This window comes from Bos indicus x Bos taurus, chromosome 13 (assembly GCF_003369695.1).
Source record: "Bos indicus x Bos taurus breed Angus x Brahman F1 hybrid chromosome 13, Bos_hybrid_MaternalHap_v2.0, whole genome shotgun sequence".
Taxonomy (NCBI): Eukaryota; Metazoa; Chordata; class Mammalia; order Artiodactyla; family Bovidae; genus Bos; species Bos indicus x Bos taurus.
This window is the reverse complement of record NC_040088.1, coordinates 78217289-78240480: the sequence shown is the minus strand read 5'-3', so window position 1 is coordinate 78240480 and position 23192 is coordinate 78217289. Positions and strand designations below refer to the sequence as shown.

At 40.6% G+C, this 23192-nt stretch overlaps 1 long non-coding RNA gene across 1 annotated transcript in view; it reads right to left on the bottom strand.

Annotated features, from left to right (window-relative positions):
- LOC113903721 overlaps nt 1–23192 on the bottom strand; it is a 244656-nt gene that overhangs the window by 150259 nt on the left and 71205 nt on the right. The window lies entirely within an intron of this gene.

Genomic DNA, 23192 nt, shown 5'->3' with positions numbered 1-23192 from the left:
GGAAGCTCACTTACTGTGCAATTTAGGGGAACCACACAGAAGGAAATCTATAGAGACGATTCAAAACAGACAATTTAAAAAATACTTCACTGCTTTTACTACTATTAATTTCTATCTCCATCCATCATTAACACTCCCCTATAAAACCTGTAAGTATACAAGCAGGCATTCTGTCCAGGGTTTACTTGAACTATCTCTTTTAATCACTGTAACTACCCTGAGGCAGGAATTCTATACACTTCAGCAGATGAAGAAATCTGAGTTGAAAAGAGCAGAGCTGAGATTCAGACTCAGCTCTGTCTGATTTCAAGTATAAAAATGCTGGGCATTGTATGTAATATGAGTGTTTTCTTCATCTTTGTATTGTTTCCAGTTGTTCTGTTCAAGGAGCCAGATGCAGATCTTGAAGGGTGTGAGTTATTTACCTGTTAGGAAGCGAACTCACAGGTCTGCAGTTCAGCACATATCAGGAAAGGCAAGATATTCTGACACTGTTTTCCAAAGATGGAGAGTCTTCCTACAACGTGGCATGACACTCCTCCAGCTGTGTCTCCTCCCTTGAACTTGTGCAAACCTTGTAAGTGTCTTGGTAAATAGACTGCAGTACATGTGTGATGTGTGATTTCTGAGACTAGGTAGTAAAGGCAGTATGGCTTTGTCTGATGCAATCCTTTGAGGTGTGTGCTCTGAGAACACTGTGCCAATATGTAAGAAGTTCAACCACATTGAGGCTACAACATAGGGGAGACCACGTGGACATCTCGCACTGAAAGAGATAGCCCTGCCCCAGGAGCCCGGATCTTACCAGCCCCAACTGTTTCAGCTTCTCAGCAAGACACATGTGGGAGTGGATCTCAAGATGATTACAGCATCCAGACTCATTTACAGCACAAACCAAATGAGGCAGAGACAGCTATTCTCTATTGAGCTCTACCCCAAATAAATTCTTCTGTTGTCTTAAACCACTACATTTGGGGGGTAATTTGTAGAATGATAACAGGATTACCAAACAAAGGTGCATAACTAAGAGAAAGTTACTATAATGTAAATAATTATCTCTCCTAAAGTATTTCATCCCTGAAAATGCATAAAGGAAGACGCCAAAATGGGTATTTTATATTTCTTTTCCCTGTTTATGGCATAACTTTTCTCTGCCCTGGCTTTATGAGATATGATTCATATATAACATTGCATAATTTTAAGGTATACAATGTGATAATTTGATACATGTATATATTGTGAAATGTTTACTACAATAAGGTCAGTTAACACACCCTTCACATAATTTACTATTTTGTTGTTGTTGTTATAGTAAAAACATTAAAGCTCTACTCTTACAGCAACTTTCAAGTATATTGTATAGTATTGTTAACTATTAGAGAAGGAGAACCAAAGAAGTTCTCACACTGTTACAAAAGTTGTAGGGCCCACAACAGAGTCCCCAGCCTGGGGATCTGGCAAAGGGACTAAGAACCCCAGGGAATTTAACTTTGGAGGCCAGTGGGATTTGATTGTGGAACTTCCACAAAACTGGGGAGACAGACTCCTGGAGGGCACAAACAAAACCTGTGCGCACCAGGACCCAGGAGAGAGGAGCAGTGACTCCACAGGAGGTTGAGCCAGACTTGCCTGTGAGTGTCCAGGAGTCTCTGGTGGAGCCGTGGGTCGACAGTGGCCTGCTGCAGGGTCAGGGGCACTGAACACAACAGTCTTGGGAGCCACCGCGGTGTGCTGGCCTAAGTTCTTTAGAAGGAGGTCACCATTTCTGCCATTATCTCTACCATAGTTTCACCTCAGGCCAAACTACAAGGAGGGGACATGGCCCCATCCATCAACAGAAAATTGGATTAAAGATTTGCTAGTCGTGGCCCTGTCCATCAGAGCAAGATCCAGATTCCCCCACAGCCAGTCCCTTCCATCAGGAAGCTTCCACAAGCCTTTTATTCTTGTTCATCAGAGGACAGAAAGAATGAAAAATGCAATCACAGAAAACTGACCAAATTGATCACTTGGATCACAATCTTGTCTAATTCAATGAAATTATGAGCCATGACAATGTAGGGCCACCCAAGATGGAAAGGTCATGGTGGAGAGTTCTGACAAAACGTGGTCCACTGAAGAAGGAAATGGTAAACCACTTCAGTATTCTTGTCTTGAGAGCCCCATGAACACTATGAAAAGGCAAAAAGATAGGACACTGAAAGATGAACTCCAGAGGTCGGTAGGTGCCCCAATATGATACTGGAGAAGAGCGGAGAAATAGCTCCAGAAAGAATGAAGAGGCTGAGCCAAAGCGAAAACAGCGCCCTGCTGTGGATATGAATGGTGATGGAAGTAAAAAGTCTGATTCCGTAAAGAACAATACTGCACAGGAACCTGAAATGTTAGGTCCATGAATCACTATAAATTGGAAGTGGTCAAACAGGAGATGTCAACAGTGAACATCAACATTTTAGGAATCAGTGAACTAAAATGGACTGCAATGGGCAAACTTAATTCAGATGACTATAATGTCTACTATGAAAGGCAAGAATCTCTTAGAAGACATGGAGTAGCCATCATAGGCCACAAGAGTCTGAAATGCAGTACTTGGGTACAAATTCAGAAATGACAGAATACTCTCTGCTCGTTTCCAAGACAAACCATTTAATACCACAGTAATTCAAGTCTATGCCCCAACTAGTAATGCTGAAGAAGCTGGAGTTGAACAGTTATATGAAGACCTATAAAACCTTCTAGATCTTACACCAAAAAAGATATTGTTTTCAAAACAGGGGACTGGAATTCAAAAGATTTCAGTCAAGAGGAAGTCAAGAGACACCTGGAGTAACAGGCAAGCTTGGCCTTGGAGTGAAAAATGAAGCAGGGCAAAGGCTAACAGTTTTGCCAAAAGAAGGCACTGGTCATAGTAGACACATTCTTCCAACAACACAAGAGAAGACTCTATACATGGATATCACCAGATGGTTGATGGAAATCAGATTGATTATATTCTTTGCAGCCAAAGATGGAGAAGCTCTACTCTACACAGTCAGCAAAAACAAGACTGGGAGTTGACTGTGGTTCAGATCATGAACTTCTTATTGCAAAATTCAGAAGTAAATTGAAGAAAGTAGGGAAAACCTCTAGACCATTCAGGTAGGACCTAAATCAAATCCCTTGCAAGTATACAATGGAAGTGACAAATAGATTCAAGGGATTAGATCTGACAGAGTCCCTGAAGAACTATGGACGTAACGTTGTACAGGACGCAGTGATCAAAACCATCTGCAAGAAAAAAAAATTCAAAAAGGCAAAATGGTTGTCTGAGGAGGCCTTACAAATAGCCGAGAAAAGAACTGAAAGGCAAAGAAGAGGGAAGATATATCCATTTGAATGCAGAGTTCCAAAGAATAGCAAGGAAAGATAAGAAAGCCTGCCTAAGTGATCAATGCAAAGAAAGAGATGAAAACAATAGAATGGGAAAGGCTAGAGATCTCTTCAAGAAAATTAGAGATACCAAGGGCACATTTCATGTAAAGATGGGCACAATAAAGGACAGAAATGGTATGGACCTAACAGAAGCAGAAGACATTAAGAAGAGGTGGTAAGACTACACAGAAGAACTATACAAAAAAGATCTTCATGATCCAGATAACCATGATAGTGTGATCACTCATCTAGAGCCAGACACCCTGGAATGAGAAGTCAAGAGGGCCTTAGGAAGCATCACAACAAAGCTAGTGGAGGTGATGGAATTCCAGATGAGCTATTTCAAATTCTAAGATGATGTTGTAAAAGTGCTGCACTCAATATGCCAGCAAATTTGGAAAACTCAGCATTGGCCAAGGACTGGAAAAGATCAGTTTTCATTCCAATCCCAAAGAAACCCAATGCCAAAGAATGTTCAAATTACTGCACAATTGCACTCATCTCACATGCTAGGAAAGTAGTGCTCAAAATTCCTGAAGCTAGACTTCAACAGTACATGAACAGAGAACTTGCAGATGTTCAAGCTGGATTTAGAAAAGGCAGAGGAACCAGAGATCAAGTTGCCAACATCCACTGAATCATAGAAAAAGCAAGATAATTCCAGAGAAACACCTATTTTTGCTTCATTAACTACACTAAAGCCTTTGACTGTGTGGATCACAAAAAAACTATGGAAAATTCTTACAGAGATGGGAATACCAGACCACCTTACCTCTCTCCTGAGAAATCAGTATGTAGGTCAAGAAACAGCAGTTAGAACCAGATATGGAACAACAGACTGGTTCCAAATTGGGAAATGAGTACATCAAGGCTATATATTGTCACCTTGCTTATTTAACTTATAGGCAGAGTACATCATGCAAAATGCCAGGTTGGATGAAGCACAAGGTGGAATCAAGATTGCCAGGAGAAATATCAGTAACCTCAGATATGCAGATAACACAACCCTTATGGCAGAAAATGAAGAGAGAGTGAAAAAGTGGGCTTAAAACTCAACATTCAAAAAATGAAGATCATGGCATCTGGTTCCATCACTTCATGGCAAATAAATGGGGAAACAATTGAAACAGTGACAGACTTAATTTTCTTGGGCTCCAAAATCACTGCACATGATGATTACAATCATGAAATTAAAATGTGCTTGCTCCTTGGAAGAATAGATATGACAATCCTAGACATCACATTAACAAAACAGAGACATTACTTTGCTGACAAAGGTGTGCCTAGTCAAAGCAATGGTTTTTCCAGTAGTCATGTATGGATGTGAGAGTTGGACCATAAAGAAGGCTGAGTGCTGAAGAATTGATGTTTTCAAACTGTTTTGTTGGAGAAGACTCTTGAGATTCCCTTGGACTGCAAGGAGATCAAACCAGTCAATCCTAAAGGAAATCAGTCCTGAATATTCATTGGAAGGACTTATGTTAACGGTGAAGCTTCAATACTTTGGCCACCTGATGCGAAAATATGACTCATTGGAAAAGCTCCTGATACTCGGAAAGACTGAACAAAGGAGGAGAAGGGGATGACAGAGAATGAGATGGTTAGATGGCATCACTGACTTGATGGACATGAGTTTGAGCAAGCTCTGGGTTTGGTGAAGAACAGGGAAACTTGGCGTGCTGCAGTCCATGGAGTCACAAATATTCAGACATGACTGAGTGAACAAACTGCACTGAAGAGAAGGAAATGCCAACCCAGTCCTTGCTTGGGAAATACCATGGACAGGAAAGCCTGGCAGGTTATCGTCCACGGGGTTGCAAAAATGTTGGAACCATATTACTGACTAAACAACAGCTATTAACTATAGTCACCATATACTTTATGATACTATACAGTCATCTAAAGCCACTGTGCTTTAGATCCTTAGAACTTATAACTAAAAGTTTTTAGTCTCTGACCAACATCTCCCCATTTCCCCAGCCTCTAGTCTCTGGCAACTACCATTCTATTCTCTGTTTCTATGAGTTCAGTGTTTTAAGAGTCCCCATATAAGTGACATCATATAATATTTGTCTTTCTATGACTTATTTCACACAGGATAATGCCCTCAGGGTTCCCCCATCTTATTACCATGGCAGGATTTCCTTCTTTTTGGGCTAAGTAATATTCCATTATACTATAATGGATCCAGATAAATAAAAAGACAGATCTGTTCATCTATCAACAGACAGTCTAGCTGTTTACAAGTCTTGATTATTGTAAGTCACTCTGCAGTGAACATGAGAGTGCAGATGTCTCTTTGAGGCCTGACATCATTTCTTTAAATATATATATATCCAGAAGAGGAATAGCTGGATCATATGGTAGTTCTATTTTTAACTGTTTGAAAGACTTCCATACTGTTTTCCATAGTGGCTGCACCAATCTACACTTCCACCAACTATGCACCATGGTTCCCTGTTCTCCACGTCCTCACAAGCATTTGTTATTCTTTTGATAACAGCCATTCTTACAGGTGTGAGGTGGTATCTCGTTGTTTGATTTGCATGCCCCAGTGATTAGTGATGTAAGGCATTTTTCCTGTTCATTGTAAAACTTAAAACCTGAAAGTCTACCTTCAAACATAAATGAAATGCATCTGGATACCTCCCAGCTTGGTCTCCAGGGAACGTTCTCCTCCTCAAAGTCACTGATTCTTACAGACTTTGATCAATTCTCAGATAAATGGTAGTGTCTCAGGTCAAGAATGAAATCTATTTTTCAGCTCTGTGGAAACGGTTCATGGCTTCCAGTCACAGATACAGCTGGTTGGTGTTAAAGCTGTCATCCCCTGGTTTGGGAAGCATGTATGTCAAGATTCAGCTGGTTTCATTTTTGAGATTAATAACCTGAGAATGTAGCATAAATAGCTAACCAAAATGCAATGGCCAGTACATCCCAGTTTGAAAACGGCTAGTGTCCCTGCCCAGTTCACAGACTGTCAGTTTAACCTCACCATCATGCCTAACCCAACAACGTGTGCTGACTTCACATCCGTTTAATGAACAAATACATAACCTGGAACCTTGTTCGCATATCCAATTTTCCATTTAACAAGAATATCCCAAGTTTTCTAATTAGTTTTATTATGTGCATTAATAACTTAAAAATACCAGGAGAAATAGCCTGTGTGCACTGATGATTTATTAAAGATCAGACACTGATGATATTAATGAGAAATATTACATTTCCAAAGCCATTCGTCCATAAAACTCTCCTCAGCCGCTTGTCCTTATCTTTTCTCTCATTCCTTCTCTGAATAAAGGGAAAGCCAGACCTTTGCTACCGGAGCTCATCTCCGACTCCAGCCACATTTATCCTTTCTCCCTTCACTGAAGCCCGACTAATACCTTATTCTTCCTTGAACCCACCGAGAGTATGTTGGCATCATGGCCTTTTAACTTGCTGTTCTCTCTACCATGATATCCTCTTATTTTCTCTCTCTCTTTCTAGTTTCCTTCCTGTCAGTTTAGTAGGAAAGACCAAGAGTGAGGCAGCAGAAAGTAACACATGCTGCCTACTTAGGGGCTCCCCCAAAGCAGAACTGGAGACAATTTATTTGAGTTTATGCAGAAAGGGACCTCAGAAAATATCATTAGGAAAGAGACAGGAAAGGCAGTCAATAAGAGATGTGTTTTCAAGCCAGTTACCACTGTGGGCAATGGGGACTTAATCCCACTTGAGGACTCTGGGTATTCTCAAGTCAGAGGTGAAAAAGCTGGGGTGTTTATTCCCCATTGATTGCAGATGACTCTCAGAAAGTCTGATCAGGCACAGTAGCTTCTGGAAGCCAGAGAAAGCCCCTGGGCAGAGAAAGACAGGGGGTAGTCACTGCTGCCACAGAAGTCAGAGTGGAAAAAAAGGCCAAGTGCCGAATGGCCTTGATGCCAACAGTATTTGCCAAGGTGCTGCCTGGAAATATTTTTTAAAGTATTATGCAAGTTTAAAGGATGCATGCTTATGTTCATTTGGTAGGAAAATTCAATGGTTCCGGAAAGAGCTGCCATTTGATCTGAGTCCACGAGGGCTTTGACATTCCATCAGTAACAAAGGAGGCCAAGAGTCTAGAAAGTGGCTTTTCAGACAGAATAAAGAAGATGAGTACCGTAAAGGGGGTATGAAACCAGAGGCACTCTGGAGACAAGTGGGCATCACGAGCAGAAATCGCAGCCTGTAGATACTGGAATGGAAAAACTATCTTAATCTCTTTTAAGAGATGATGCTGTGAAAGTACTGCACTCAATATGCCAGCAACTTTGGAAAACTCAGCAGTGGCCTCAGGACTGGAAAAAGTCAGTGTTCATTCCAATCCCAAAGAAAGGCAATGCCAAAGAATGCTCAAACTACCGCACAGTTGCACTCATCTCACATGCTAGCAAAGTAATGCTCAAAATTCTCCAAGCCAGGCTTCAGCAATACGTGTACCGTGAACTTCCAGATGTTCAAGCTGGGTTTAGAAAAGGCAGAGGAAACAGAGATCAAATTGCCAACATCCACTGGATCATCGAAAAAGCAAGACAGTTCCAGAAAAATCATCTATTTCTGCTTTAGGACTCAAAGGACTGAGTCTGAGTGAACTCCGGGAGTCGGTGATGGACAGGGAGGCCTGGCGTGCTGTGATTCATGGGGTCGCAAAGAGTCGGACACGACTGAGCGACTGAACTATGCTGAACTGAATAGGTGTGTTGTGATGAGTCATTGTGGTCATTTTTATTTCTCTAGTGTCCAGTGATGTGAAACAGTTTGTCATATGCTTATTTGCCTTTCCTGTGTCCTCTTCAGTGAAACGTCTCGTCATATTTTTCACCTTTAGTTTCTTTTCTTTACTTGCACTTTTGCCTAGTTAATTGCCTCAGTATTTTTCAGGTCAGTTCAATCTCTCAGTCGTGTCCGACTCTTTGCGACCTCATGAATCACAGCACGCCAGGCCTCCCTGTCCATCACCGACTCCCGGAGTTCACTCAGATTCAGTCCTTTGAGTCAGTGATGCCATCCAGCCATCTCATCCTCTGTCGTCTCCTTCTACTCCTGCCCCCAATCCCTCCCAGCATCAGAGTCTTTTCCAATGAGTCAACTCTTCGCATGAAGTGGCCAAAATACTGGAGTTTCAGCTTTAGCATCATTCCTTCCAAAGAAATCCCAGGGCTGATCTCCTTCAGAATGGACTGGTTGGATCTCCTTGCAGTCCAAGGGACTCTCAAGAGTCTTCTCTAACACCACAGTTCAAAAGCATCAATTCTTCAGCGCTCAGCCTTCTTCATAGTCCAACTCTCACATCCATACATGACCACAGGAAAAACCATTGTCTTGACTAGACGGACTTTTGTTGGCAAAGTAATGTCTCTGCTTTTCAATATGCTATCTAGGTTGGTCATAACTTTCCTTCCAAGAAGTAAGCTTCTTTTAATTTCATGCCTGCAGTCAACATCTGCAGTGATTTTGGAGCCCCCAAAAATAAAGTCTGACACCATTTCCATTGTTTCCCCATCTATTTACCATGAAGTGATGGGACCAGGTGCCATGATCTTCGTTTTCTGAATGTTGAGCTTCAAGCCAACTTTTTCACCCTCCTCTTTCCCTTTCTTCAAGAGGGTTTTTAGTTCCTCTTCACTTTCTGCCATAAGGGTGGTGTCATCTGCATATCTGAGGTTATTGATATTTCTCCTGGCAATCTTGATTCCAGCTTGTGTTTCTTCCAGTCCAGCGTTTCTCATGATGTACTCTGCATAGAAGTTAAATAAGCAGGGTGACAATATACAGCCTTGACGAACTCCTTTTCCTATTTGGAACCAGTCTGTTGTTCCATGTCCAGTTCTAACTGTTGCTTCCTGAACTGCATATAGGTTTCTCAAGAGGCAGGTCAGGTGGTCTGGTATTCCCATCTCTTTCAGAATTTTCCACAGTTTATTGTGATCCACACAGTCAAAGGCTTTGGCATAGTCAATAAAGCAGAAATAGATGATCTTTCTGGAACTGTCTTGCTTTTTTGATGATCCAGTGGATGTTGGCAATTTGATCTCTGTTTCCTCTGCCTTTTCTAAACCCAGCTTGAACATCTGGAAGTTCACAGTACACGTATTACTGAAGCCTGGCTTGGAGAATTTTGAGCATTATTTTGCTAGCATGTGAGATGAGCGCAACTGTGCCGTAGTTTGAGCATTCTTTGGCATTGCCTTTCTTTGGGATTGGAATGAACACTGACTTTTTCTAGTCCTGTGGCCGCTGCAGAGTTTTCCAAATTTGCTGGCGTATTGATTGCAGCACTTTCACAGCATCATTTTTCAGGATTTGAAATAGTTCAACTGGAATTCCATCAAGTCTACCAGCTTTGTTCATAGGGATGCTTTCTAAGGCCCACTTGACTTCACATTCCAGGATGTCTGGCTCTAGGTGAGTGATCACACCATCGTGATTATCTGAGTCGTGAAGATCTTTTTTGTACAGTTCTTCTGTGTATTCTTGCCACCTCTTCTTAATATCTTCTGCTTCTGTTAGGTCCATACCATTTCTGTCCTTTATCAAGCCCATCCTTGCATGAAATATTCCCTTAGTATCTCTAATTTTCTTGAAGTGATCTCTAGTCTTTCCCATTCTGTTGTTTTCCTCTATTTCTTTGCATTGATCACTGAGGAAGGCTTTCTTATCTCTCTTTGCTATTCTTTGGAACTCTGCATTCAGATGCTTATATCTTTCCTTTTCTCCTTTGCTTTTCACTTCTCTTCTTTTCACAGCTATTTATAAGGCCTCCCCAGACACCCATTTTGCTTTTTTGCATTTCTTTTCCATGGGGATGGTCTTGATCCCTGTCTCCTGTACAATGTCACGAACCTCTGTCCATAGTTCATCAGGCACTCTATCTACCTTTTAGAAATAACACCCAAAAAAGATGTCCTTTTCATTATAGGGGACGGGAATGCAAAAGTAGGAAGTCAAGAAACACCTGGAGTAACAGGCAAATTTGGCCTTGGAATACAGAATGAAGCAGGGCAAAGACTAATGGAGTTTTGCCAAGAAAATGTACTGGTCATAGCAAACACCCTCTTCCAACAACACAAATGAAGACTCTACACATGGACATCACCAGATGGTCAACAGATTGATTGTATTCTTTGCAGCCAAAGATGGAGAACCTCTATACAGTCAACAAAAACAAGACCAGGAGCTGACTGTGGCTCAGATCATGAACTTCTTATTGCCAAATTCAGACTTAAATTGAAGAAAGTAGGGAAAACCACTAGACCATTCAGGTATGACCTAAATCAAATCCCTTATGATTATACAGTGGAAGTGAAAAATAGATTTAAGGGACTAGATCTGATAGAATGCCTGATGAACACACCTATTAGAAAAGCTAAAATTAAAGTTAATAATATAAACACGAGTAAGGATGGGGAGAAACTGGATCTCACACACGTAGCTGGTGGGAATATAAAATGATATAGCCACTCTGGAAAAGTGTGGCAATAACTTTGAAAAAGAAATATATATCTATCATCAGTTCAGTTCAGTCACTCAGTCGTGTCTGACTCTTTGCGACCCCATGAACCCGGAGCACGCCAGGCCTCCCTGTCCATCACCAACTCCCAGAGTTTACCGAAACCCATGTCCATCGAGTCGGTGATGCCATCCAACCATCTCATCCTCTGACGTCCCCTTCTTGTCTTGCCCTCAATCTTTCAGTATCAGGATCTTTTCAAATGAGTCAGTTCTTCACATCAGGTGGCCAAAGTATTGGAGTTTCAGCCTTTCAATGAATACTCAGGACTGATTTCCTTTATAATGGACTGGTTGGATTGCCATGCAGTCCAAGGGACTCTGAAAAGTCTTCTCCAACACCACAGTTCAAAAGCAACAATTCTTTGGTGCTCAGCTTTCTTTATAGTCCAACTCTCACATCCATACATGACTACTGGAAAAACCATAGCCTCAACTAGATGGACCTTTGTCAGCAAAGTAATATTCCAGCTTTTTAATATGCTGTCTAGGTTAGTCATAACTTTCCTTCCAAGGAGTAAGTGTCTTTTAATTTCATGGCTGTGGTCACCATCTGCAGTGATTTTGGAGCCCAAGAAAATAAAATCTGACACTGTTTCCATTGTTTCCCCACCTATCTGCCATGAAGTGATGGGACCAGATACCATGATCTTCATTATCTGAATGTTGAGCTTTAAGCCAACTTTTCCACTCTTCTCTTTCCCTTTCATCAAGAGGCTCTTTATTTCTTCTTCACTTTCTGCCATAAAGGAGGTGTCATCTGCATATCTGAGGTTATTGATATTTCTCCTGGCAATCTTGATTCCAGCTTGCAATTCATTCAGCCCAGCATTTCCCATGATGTATTGTGCAAACAAGTTAAATAAGCAGGGTGACAATATACAGCCTTGATATACTCCTTTTCCTATTTGGAACCAGTCTGTTGTTCCATGTCCCATTCTAACTGCTGTTTCCTGACCTGCATACAGATTTCTCAGGAGGCAGGTCAGGTGGTCTGGTATTTCTATCTCTTTCAGAATTTTCCATAGTTTGTTAGGATCCACACAGTCAAAGGCTTTGGCATAGTCAATGAAGGAGAAAATCATGTTTTTCTGGAACTGTCTTGCTTTTTCCATGATCCAATGGATGTTGGCAATTTGGTCTCTGGTTCCTCTGCCTTTTCTAAATCCAGCTTGAACATCTAGAAGTTCACGGTTCACGTATTGCTGAAGCCTGGCTTGGAGAATTTTGAGCATTACTTACTAGTGTGTGAGATGAGTGCAATTGTGCAGTATTTTGAGCATTCATTGGCATTGCCTTTCTTTGGGATTGGAATGAAAAGTGACCTTTTCCAGTCCTGTGGCCACTGCTGAGTTTTCCAAATTTTCTCGCATATTGAGTTTAGCACTTTCACACCATCATCTTTTAGGAATTGAAGTAGCTCAGCTGGAATTCCATCACCTCTACCAGCTTTGTTTGTAGTGATGCTTCCTAAGGCCCACTTGCCTTCTCACTCCTAGAAGGAAGTCTAAGAAGTCTGCCTCTAGGTGAGTGATCACACCATCATAGTTATCTGGGTCATAAAGATATTTTTTGTATCATTCTTCTGTGTATTCTTGCCACCTCTTCGTAATATCTTCCTCTTCTGTTAAGTCCATACCATTTCTGTCCTTTATTGTGCCCATCTTTTCATAAAATGTGCCCTTGATATCTCTAATTTTCTTCAAGAGATCTCTAGTCTTTCCCATTCTGTTGTTTTCCTCTCTTTCTTTGCATTGATCACTGAGGAAGGCTTTCTTATCTCTCCTAGCTCTTTGGAACTCTGCATTCAGATGGGTATATCTTTTCTTTTCTTCTTTGCCTTTAGCTTCTCTTCTTTTCTCAGCTATTTGTAAGGCCTCCTCAGACAACCATTTTGCCTTTTTGCATTTCTTTTTCTTGGGGATGGTCTTGATCCCTGTCTCCTGTACAATGTTATGAACCTCTATCCATACTTCTTCCGACACTGTGTCTATCAGATCTAATCCATTGAATCTATTAGTCACTTCCACTGTACAATCATAGGGATTTGATTTAGGTCATACCTGAATGGTTAGTGATTTTCCCTACTTTCTTTAAGTATGAAGTTTGCAATAATGACCGTCCTAGACAGTGTATTAAAAAGCAGAGACATCGCTTCACTGACAAAGTTCCATCTAGTCAAAGCTATGGTTTTTCCAGTAGTCATGTACACATGTGACAGCTGGACCACAAAGAAGGCCTACTGCTAAAGAGCACTTTAAAGAGAATTGATGCTTTCAAAGTGTGGTGTTGGACAAGACTCTTGAGAATCCCTTGGACAGTAAGGAGATCAAACCTGAATATTCATTTAAAGGACTGATGCTGAAGCTGAAGCTCCAATACTTTGGCCACCTGATGCAAAGCACTGATGTATTAGAAAAAACCGTGATGCTGGGAAAGACTGAAGGCAGGAGGAGAAGGGGATGACAGAGGACCAGAAGGTTGGATGGCATCATTGATTCAATGGACATGAATTTGTGCAAACTCCAGGAGATGGTGAAGGATAGGGAATCCTGGAATGCTGCAGTCCATGGGGTCACAAATAGTCAGACATGACTAAGTGACTGAACAACAACAACAGTTAATTGGAAGGACTGATGCTGAAGCTCCAGCGTCAGCTTTGGCCACTGGATTCAAGGAGCCAACTCATTGGAAAAGGCCACTGGATTCGAGGAGCCAACTCATTGGAAAAGGCCTTTATGCTGGGAAAGATTGAGGACATGAGGAGAAAGGGGTGACAGAGGATGAGATGATTGGATGGTATCACTGACTCAATAGACATGAGTTTGAGCAAACTCCAGTAGATATTGAAGTACAGGGAAGCCTGGCATGCTGTAGTTCATGGAATCACAAAGAGTTGCACATGACTGAGCGACTGAACAACAACTCATTGAGAGATATCTTGGTTGTTTCTGGTTTTATATTAAATAAAGCTGTGATGAACTATCATGTGTAGGTTTTTGTTGAGAAAAAAATCTTAATTTCTTTAGAATAAATGCCCAGGAATTCAATTGCTAGGTTGCATGATAGACAGAGTGCCTGATGAACTATGGATGGAGGTTCGTGACATTGTACAGGAGACAGGGATAAAGACCATCCCCAAAAAAAGAAATGCAAAAAAAGTAAAATGGCTGTCTGAGGAGGCCTTAAAAATAGCTGTGAAAAGAAGAGAAGTGAAAACCAAAGGAGAAAAGGAAGGATACACCCATTTGAATACAGAGTTCCAAAAAATAGCAAGAAGAGATAAGAAAGCCTTCCTCAGTGATCAGTGCAAAGAAATAGAGGAAAACAACAGAATGGGAAAGACTAGAGATCTCTTCAAGAAAATTAGAGATACCAAGGGAAGATTTCATGCAAAGATGGGCTCAATAAAGGACAGCAATAGTATAGACCTAACAGAAGCAGAAGGTATTAAGAAGAGGTGACAAGAATACACAGAAGAACTACACAAAAGATCTTCATGGCCCAGATAACCACGATGGTGTGATCACTGACCTAGAGACAGACATCCTGGAATGTGAAGTCATGTGGGCCTTAGGAAGTATCACTACGAACAAAGCTAGTGGAGGTGATGCAATTCTAGTTTGAGCTATTTCAAATCCTAAAAGATGGTGCTATGAAAGTGCTGAACTCAATATGCCAGCAAATTTGGAAAACTCAGCATTGGCCAAGGACTGGAAAAGGTCTATTTTCATTCCAATCCCAAAGAAAGGCAATGCCAAAGAATGTGCAAACTACTGCACAATTGTACTCCTCTCACACGCTAGTAAAGTAATGCTCAAAATTCTCCAAGTGGGGCTGAACCAAGAACTTCCAGATGTTCAAGCTGGATTTAGAAAAGGCAGAGGAACCAGAGATCAAATTTCCAACATCCGCTGGATAGCAGACAAAGCAAGAGAATTTCAGAAATACATCTACTTCTGCTTCATTGACTACACTATAGCCTTTGACTGTGTGGATCACAACAAAATGGAAAATTCTTAAAGAGACGAGAATACCAGACCAACTTACCTCCCTCCTGAGAAATCAGTATGCAGGTCAAGAAGCAACAGTTACAACCGGACATGGAACAACAGACTGGTTCCAAATTGGGAAATGAGTATGTCAAGGCTGTATATTGTCACCTTGCTTATTTAACTTATAGAAAGAGTACATCATGTGAAATTCCAGGCTGAATGAAGCACAAACTGGAATCAAGACTGCCGGGATAAATATCAATATCTTCAGATATGCAGATGACCACCACCCTTATGGCAGAAAGCAAAGAATAACTTAAGAACTTCTTGATGAAATTGAAAGAGAGTGAAAAAGCAGGCCAAAAACTCAACATTCAAAAAATGAAGATCGTGGTATCTGGTCCCATCACTTCATGGGAAATAGATGGGGAAATAATGGAAACAGTGTCAGATTTTATTTTCTTGGGCTCCAAACTCACTGCAGATGGTGACTGCAGCCATAAAATTAAAAGATGCTTGCTCCTTGGAAGAAAAGTTATGAGAAACCTAGACAACATACTAAAAAGCAGAGACATTACTTTGCTAACATAGGTCTGTCTAGTCAAAGCTATAGTTTTTTCCAGTAGTCATGTATGGATGTGAGAACCGGACCATAATGAAGGCTGAGTGTACAAGAATTGATGCTTTCAAACTGCCATGCTGGTGAAGACTCTTGAGATTCCCTTGGACTGCAAGGAAATCATACCAGTCAAACCTAAAGGAAATCAATCTTGAATATTCATTAGACTGATGCTGAAGTTGAAGCTCCAATACTTTGGCCACCTGATAAGAAGAACTGACTCATTGGCAAAGACCCTGATACTGGGAAAGATTAAATGCAGGAGGAGAAGCAGTTGGCAGAAGATGAGATGGTTGTATACCATCACTGACTCAATGGAAAGGAAGCTTCCAAAAATTCACATGTGGAGTTCAGAGCTTGCTCCATGTTTCTACACCTTGACCAAAACCAGAAGGTTATCTGTTCCCTTCCTGTAACAATCCCCACCAGGGTTACCACTGTCCTTACTTTTATTAATAACAGCACAGACAAGATATGACTATTTTTGTATTTTGTATAAATGGATCAATTTATGTTTTTTTGAGGATCCCATTTCTTTTCAATATAGTGCTTATATTTTTGCATAACACAGTTAATCTTCGTCCTCATCCCAAACCCACATCTTATAAAAGAGGCAAGATGCCCACTTCCAGGACTGAGCATTCAATTACACTTAATAATGTGAAAGTCATGTGCACTCCCCACTGCCCATCAAATGCATCCTACATGCCACCCACATGGGTAGGAGAGCAGTAGGGAAGGTGGATGTGGGGTCAGGTCACTGCGGGATGGTGGAGGAGGGAATTTTGTGAAGCTGGGTTCTAGAAATGACTCTCATTGGTGAAATGCTGCATGTTGAGATAATTATGTGTGAAGTGTGGTTATTTGTGCCTTCATTTTTGTAGCTCAGTGATAGGAAGTGAATCACCAAAGTTGTTTTGATTGCCTGAACAAGACTCAATTTCAAGCTCATCTTGGTAATGCATATACTCTAGATGCAGGCATAATTCCTCCTTAAGAAATGAGAACTAATAGAAGCTTACCAGCTTGACAGGAGGGAATGTTTTGTGTATCTCTCAAAGGAGAATGTGGATTAGTGGTGTGGTCCCTTTTCTGACCCAGCGACCCAGGGTTGTAAACACCCTTGGTTAGCTGTCCCCATCAGCCTTCACTAGGTCCGGGTATAACTCATTTGGAGATAAAAGGGCCTCCAAGGACCCTTATTGTCTTGAAGGCTGTTGCCATTCAGCATAAGAGATCTTTTCCCTTGCAGCTGATATTAAATTAGGAAAGGAGTGACTTTATGACCATAAAACATTTCCAAATATATTGGCGGTTTTCACAAAGAACCCTGTGTTTCCTTGATGCATGCAAACAGATATTATAGAAACAGGATGGAGATCTGGATGGCTTTTTTGGCCTGTAGTGAGAGAGACATTTTATACCCACTATAGCTCTTTTCCACCTTGAGGTTGCATTTGTTTTACAGGAATAAAGAATAACAGGAAACTGTAACTCGAGGTGTACACCCATATGGTATAGTAGGGTGAATCAGGGAGATAAGCTTCCAGTCGAACCTTAGTCATGAAATCAAAACATCTTTGATGATTCATTTCCTCTCCCTGCCCCCTGCCCACCCCCACCCCTCAGCACTCACATTATAAATAGACACAATTGTGAATGACAGTGCTGAAAGGGAGTATTCCAAAGTCAAACTTCCACTCTGACTACATTTTTGGTTTGGTGTGATATATTCATGTAAAATAATTTGTTTTTCCCTTCTATAGTTTATAGCCTCTTTTCAAATCCTTAGTAGCTTAGTGTATTTCATGTATTGTCTTGAATATGATTTTTCTGCCCGCCTCCCCCCACACACCCGCATGTGAAAAACTGCTGTTGATAATCTGCCTTTGAGTGACATATTCAGTGCAGTTCCCAAGCCTAAATGCCTGTCTTTGCCTTTTTCCTTATTTTCCTCCTTGGTATTTGGAAATGAGTTAAATGAAAACAAGCAAAAGGAAATACCATAGCAGTGGATTAATTGGTACTAAACTCTGCCCATTATCCAGTAGATAACCGAGAGTACATTCGGAGCAACCTTATAGAACAAAGAAAAACAGTACTGCAGGATGCTTTTTTTTTTCATTGCTTATCCAGGAAAAAATCTATTTTCAAAAAAAGCAAAAGGAAAATCAATGTCAGTTTCACTCTTTACTGCTACACTTTAATTGGAGCAGTGGCAAAAACAAGTTGGCCTTTTAAGACCATCGATTCTACCGGGATGTATTATTGTGGATATTAACCATCTCCTAAATTCCAATTAAAATGATTATACATGGGATGGATATTTGTTCAAAAGTTTCTCCAACAGATAAAACCTAGGAATAATTGAGAAAGCAGTGGGGATTATTATTATTTATGGCCAATTATGCTTAATCATATCTTTGTGAAAAAAAATCCCATCTCTTCTCCAGGGTCCTCACAGCTGTTTGTCTACAACAGAGCTCCAAGGAAGACCAGGGCTCCCTGTAAGGAGTAAGTGACCTGGCCAAATAGTCACATAAGATCCAGAACACTTTTAGGATAAATTCTCAATTGAAGCTGGAATAGAAATTCCAAATGAATCACTGTTTTGGATCAAAAAAGATACTGATAGTTCAATTTTCTTTCTGTTCAGTAGGTTTGGAGAACATATACTTTGTTCCAATGTTTTCAGCCCAGTTAAATATGTTTGAGTCTCATTTCGGATTCAGTTAGTGCACGTCACAACATGTTTGGCAGATATGCTAGTTCCATTAAGTGTCTGTTTAAAATATAAATTCAAATTACCTTTCCAAAGGTTTGCATTTTTATAAGCGTTTGAAGGAAAAAAATTTTTATTAACCTAACTGTCACCAAAAAGCGTGTATGTGTATGTGACAGCGAGACAGAGAGAAATAATTTATGTGTATGAAATATTTCCTCAGGGAAAAACTATTGTACTTTTTAAGATGACGTCAGAGTAAGGTTTCAGGGCTCCATCTCAAATTTTATGGTTTCAAGAGCTTTATTTTAATCCAGTAGATCTTAGAGTTTGTTTATACTACTTAAGAACATTTTCTCCTTCTTATGCAGAGCGATGAGAACAAAAGAACCACAGTAAAAACAGCTGGATCCAGTGGTGGCTCTTCTTGTACACAAAGCAGAAAGCCAAAATCCTTCCACACAGCCCTGAAAGGCTACTGAGCTTTCCACAAAACTACTGCATTTACAGATTTCTTGAAAGCATTATTAATGTTTTCGTAACTTTTCAACTTTCCTTTCCCTCTCCCCTGCATTTTGCTCTAGAGTATTAGAATGTTCCATTTAGTGACATGTAGGAAATTGAAGTCTTGAGCTCTGTGACACTGAACTGAGTTTAAAACAGCTCTTCTACTTTTAAACGGTATATACAGCTTTATCTTATTTCTGACAAGATCCTACAAACATTCTTACGACTATTTGTGTGGCACTCAATTTGCAGTCTTTCTCTTGAAGGTTATGTTAGGCCAGTACATAATATATGAACCTGAGCTAAAGCCAAGATTCTATGCCTCAGCCTTTTTTTTTTTTAACACTATCACAGTGTTCATAACATTTAAAGGTGTTCCATAATCTACACTTATTTTTTTAAGCATACATATTTCTTTACTAACTTCATCGCCCAAACCTTCCTTTTTTAAAGGTTTTCAAATTTTTTTAATTACTTTTTTTCTATAGACGTAAAGTGTTTCAACTCAAGGAATATGCTGCCTTTTGGTGAAGTGGTGGGAAGTAAATGGAATATTGACTGTGACTCTTTTAATGGAGATAGCTCATTAACTACTTAATAATGCCCCGAATTCTTGATGCAATAGACCCTACTTTTAAAGAAAAATCAGTGGATTGCTTTGTACACGATACTATTACACTTTAACATTTATTGATTGAAAAAATAGATGACAAAATATATTATTCAATTCATTAACAAAATAATCTGTGTTTTACTACTCACAAAAGCATAATTTTGAAGTCTAACATGCAAGTGCTACTGTTTATTCATTTCACAAGTAATCTTTGTGGTACTCAACTTCTGTAAACGTGATCAAACTTTTCCCACTTTGTCTATAATCATCCCAATGTATGACTCTGATGTGTTACTATAGACATAGACACATTAGAAATGTGGGGAGCCACCAGGTTAAGAAGAAACAGGTGATTAAAAATAGAACTTCTGATCTCAATGAGGCAGCCCTGAGCGGCGGCCTGAAGCAAGATCTTAATTCCGTGCCCAGGAACTGAACCTGAGTAGCCTGGATGAAAACCAGGCATCCTAGCCACCAGACCAGCAAGGGCTAGAGGCTAGAAGCTATTTTCCCATGGATCTCTGCCCCCAGTGAAAAATACGTTTATCACAGAGGCAGAAACTGTAAATGCAGGTTCAAAGTGTATTGTTAGAGACACAACATAACAAGTGGGAGAGTACAGAGGGAAACGGTTAAAGTAGAAGCAAGGCAGAGAGAAAGGGTGTGCGAGTGCCCTGAGTGAGGAGTGTTGAGTTCTGCCCCATAGCCACAGGTGTAAAGCCTTGTGCCAAGGCCACAGAAGCAGAGCCCAGAATCAGGGCCACCTCGGGAACTGACTGGGCCCCTGGTAACCATTGCCCAAAGCCCCCCCCCCCCCCCCCGATCATCACCAGCAGGCTGCTGGACTCATACTGGGCAAAAATGCCCACCCAGGTGTTCATCCTTTAGCACTGTAACCATCACCTAACACCACCCTTAGACATTTACAACTGCCTCCTGTTTGAGCTTCATGAAGCACAAAGAAGTGGGCTTCAGGCTGGACACTGTTAGCATGTTCTAAGACAAGAGATAGATGGGCTCTAGTTAAGGCATTTACAATCAGTCTCCTGTTTGCCCTCTGAAATGGAGGGGCAACAGAGTAAATAGCCAGGTAGCCAAATTCCTAACACCAGCAGGAATTTTGTCTTGAGACTATAAAAACTGGCTACTAACCCACGGACACTGTCGCCTCTCCCTGGTCTGTCAGGAGGTCAGCCCACTGCACTCGCAGTTGCCACATTATCTCTGCTCTTTGTTCTTAATAAATTCACTCTTCTGAAATGCTCTGTGTCCGAAAATACTTTTACAACCCGAGCTCGGATTGCCTCATCAAGGAGGAGCTCAGTAAAGAGGTGGTCATTTCATTGATGTAGGTCATTCTTCTGAGTCTCTGTCTTCCTTCCAGGCCAATTATCTGGTTTATTTTTCCACACCTAGCCTACCCTGGGACCCTCCCCTGGGTGTGCATGCACCCCTGAGCCAAGAAGGATCTTGAAATGAAGACTTCTGGGAGGAGTATTTTGAGCATTACTTTGTTAGCATATGAGATGAGTGCAATTGTGAGGTAGTTCAAGCATTCTTTGGCATTGCCTTTCTTAGGGATTGGAATGAAAACTGACCTTTTCCAGTCCTGTGGCCACTGCTGAGTTTTCCAAATTTGCTGGCATATTGAGTGCAACACTTTCACAGCATCATCTTTCAGGATTTGAAATAGTTCAACTGGAATTCCATCACCTCCACTAGCTTTGTTCATAGTGATGCTTCCTAAGGCCCACTTGACTTCACATTCCAGGATGTCTGGCTCTAGGTGAGTTATCACACCATCATCATTATCTGGGTCATGAAGATCTTTTTTGTATAGTTCTTCTGTGTATTCTTGCCACCTCTTCTTAATATCTACTGCTTCTGTTAGGTCCATACCATTTCTGTCTTTTATTGTACCCATCTTTACATGAAAAGTTCTCTTGGTATCTCTAATTTTCTTGAAGAGATCTCTAGACTTTCCCATTCTGTTGTTTTCCTCTGTTTCTTTGCACCGATCACTGAGGAAGGCTTTCTTATCTGTCCTTGCTATTCTTTGGAACTCTGCATTCAAATGGGTATGTCTTTCCTTTTTCCTTTCCCTTTTGCTTCTCTTCTTTTCATAGCTGTTTGTCAGGCTTCCTTAGACAGCCATTTTACCTTTTTGCAAAACCAAGACCAGGAGCTGACTGTGGCTCAGATCATGAACTCCTTATTGCCAAATTCAGACTTAAAATTGAAGAAAGTAGGGAAAACCACTAGGCCATTCAGGGATGACCTACATGAAATCCCAAACGATTATACAGTGAAAGTGACAAATAGAATAAAGGGATTAGATCTGATAGACAGAGTGCCTAAAGAACTATGGACGCAGGTTCGTAACACTGTAAGGAGGCCTTAATCAAGACCATACCCAAGAAAAAGAAATGCAAAAAGGCAAAATGGTTGTCTGAGGAGGTCTTACAAACAGGCAAGGCATAAAATGACCTAAATGTACTTTGATGAATGAGTGAATTAAAAAAATGTAATATATATTATATTATTCTAAAAAAAAGAAGAAAATCTGCTATTTGTAACAGTGTGGATGAACTGGGAGGGTGAAAATAAAAATAATGCTAAGTGAAACAAGCAAGACAGAGAAAGACAAATACTGTATTGCTTCATTTACGTATAGAATCTTAAAAAAAGAAAAAAGTAGCTTTAGAGAAATACGGAATAGAATGACGGTTGCTGGGGCAGTGGGGAGGAGAAACGGGTGATGTAAGTCAAAGGGTACAAATTTTCAGTTATATGAAAAAGAAGTTCTGACATTCTAATGCACAACACGATGACTCCAGTTAATAATATGTTACTGTACACTTGAAAGCTGCTGAGAGTAAATCTTAAGCATTCTCACCTCAAAAATGAAAAGTTATTAAGTAATGTATGCATGAATCATCTTGGTCTTGGTAATCATCACACAATGTATGTCAAACCATCATGCTGTACACTTTAAATATATACAATTATATTTATCAATTATTCCTCAATGGAGTTAAAAAAGAAACCAGAGACATTACACCACTTACAATTCAGAAGTCAGAAAGAAAACAGGCTGGGGCCTCGAAGAGTCAGATGGATGGAGAGAGAATGATGGACCTTCCATGTTTTCAATCCCAAGTACATCACACAGCCCTCTCAGACCCATACAAGTATTTCCAATTTTAAGGAGCAGTAGTAATTACAAATAACTTGCTTATTGATAGGAAACACAAGTCCTTAAGCTTCTGACTTACTCTTTAGCTTCTTTTTTAAAAAAATTGATTTCTCTTAATTGGAGGCTAATTACTTTACAATATTGTGGTGGTTTTTGCAATACATTGACATGAATCAGCCATGGGTGTACATGTTCCCACCATCCTGAACCCCCATTCCTCCCCATCCCTCTGGTTGTCCCAGAGCACCAGCTTTGGGTGCTCTGCTTCATGCATCAAAGTCAGGTTGCAGACAGCTTTCACTTCCACTGACATTCTGGGTTGACCTGGACAGCTGCACCTTCCAGGGCTGTGCAAAGGCTCTTCTATTCTCACTTTGTAAAGCCAGAGATGGAGACCATTTCAGACAGCACTCTCCAAAACAGCCTTACAAAAACAGAAGGCCAGATGAGCCTTAATAGTTAACAGTAAAGCTCTCTAACAGTGAAGACAAAGAAAGAGACATATTCTCCAGAAAGCTGAAAAACAGAGTAACTTCTTTTTCGATAATGAGGAAACACAGAAATTAAACGCAATGTGTGAATGAGAATTGAATCCT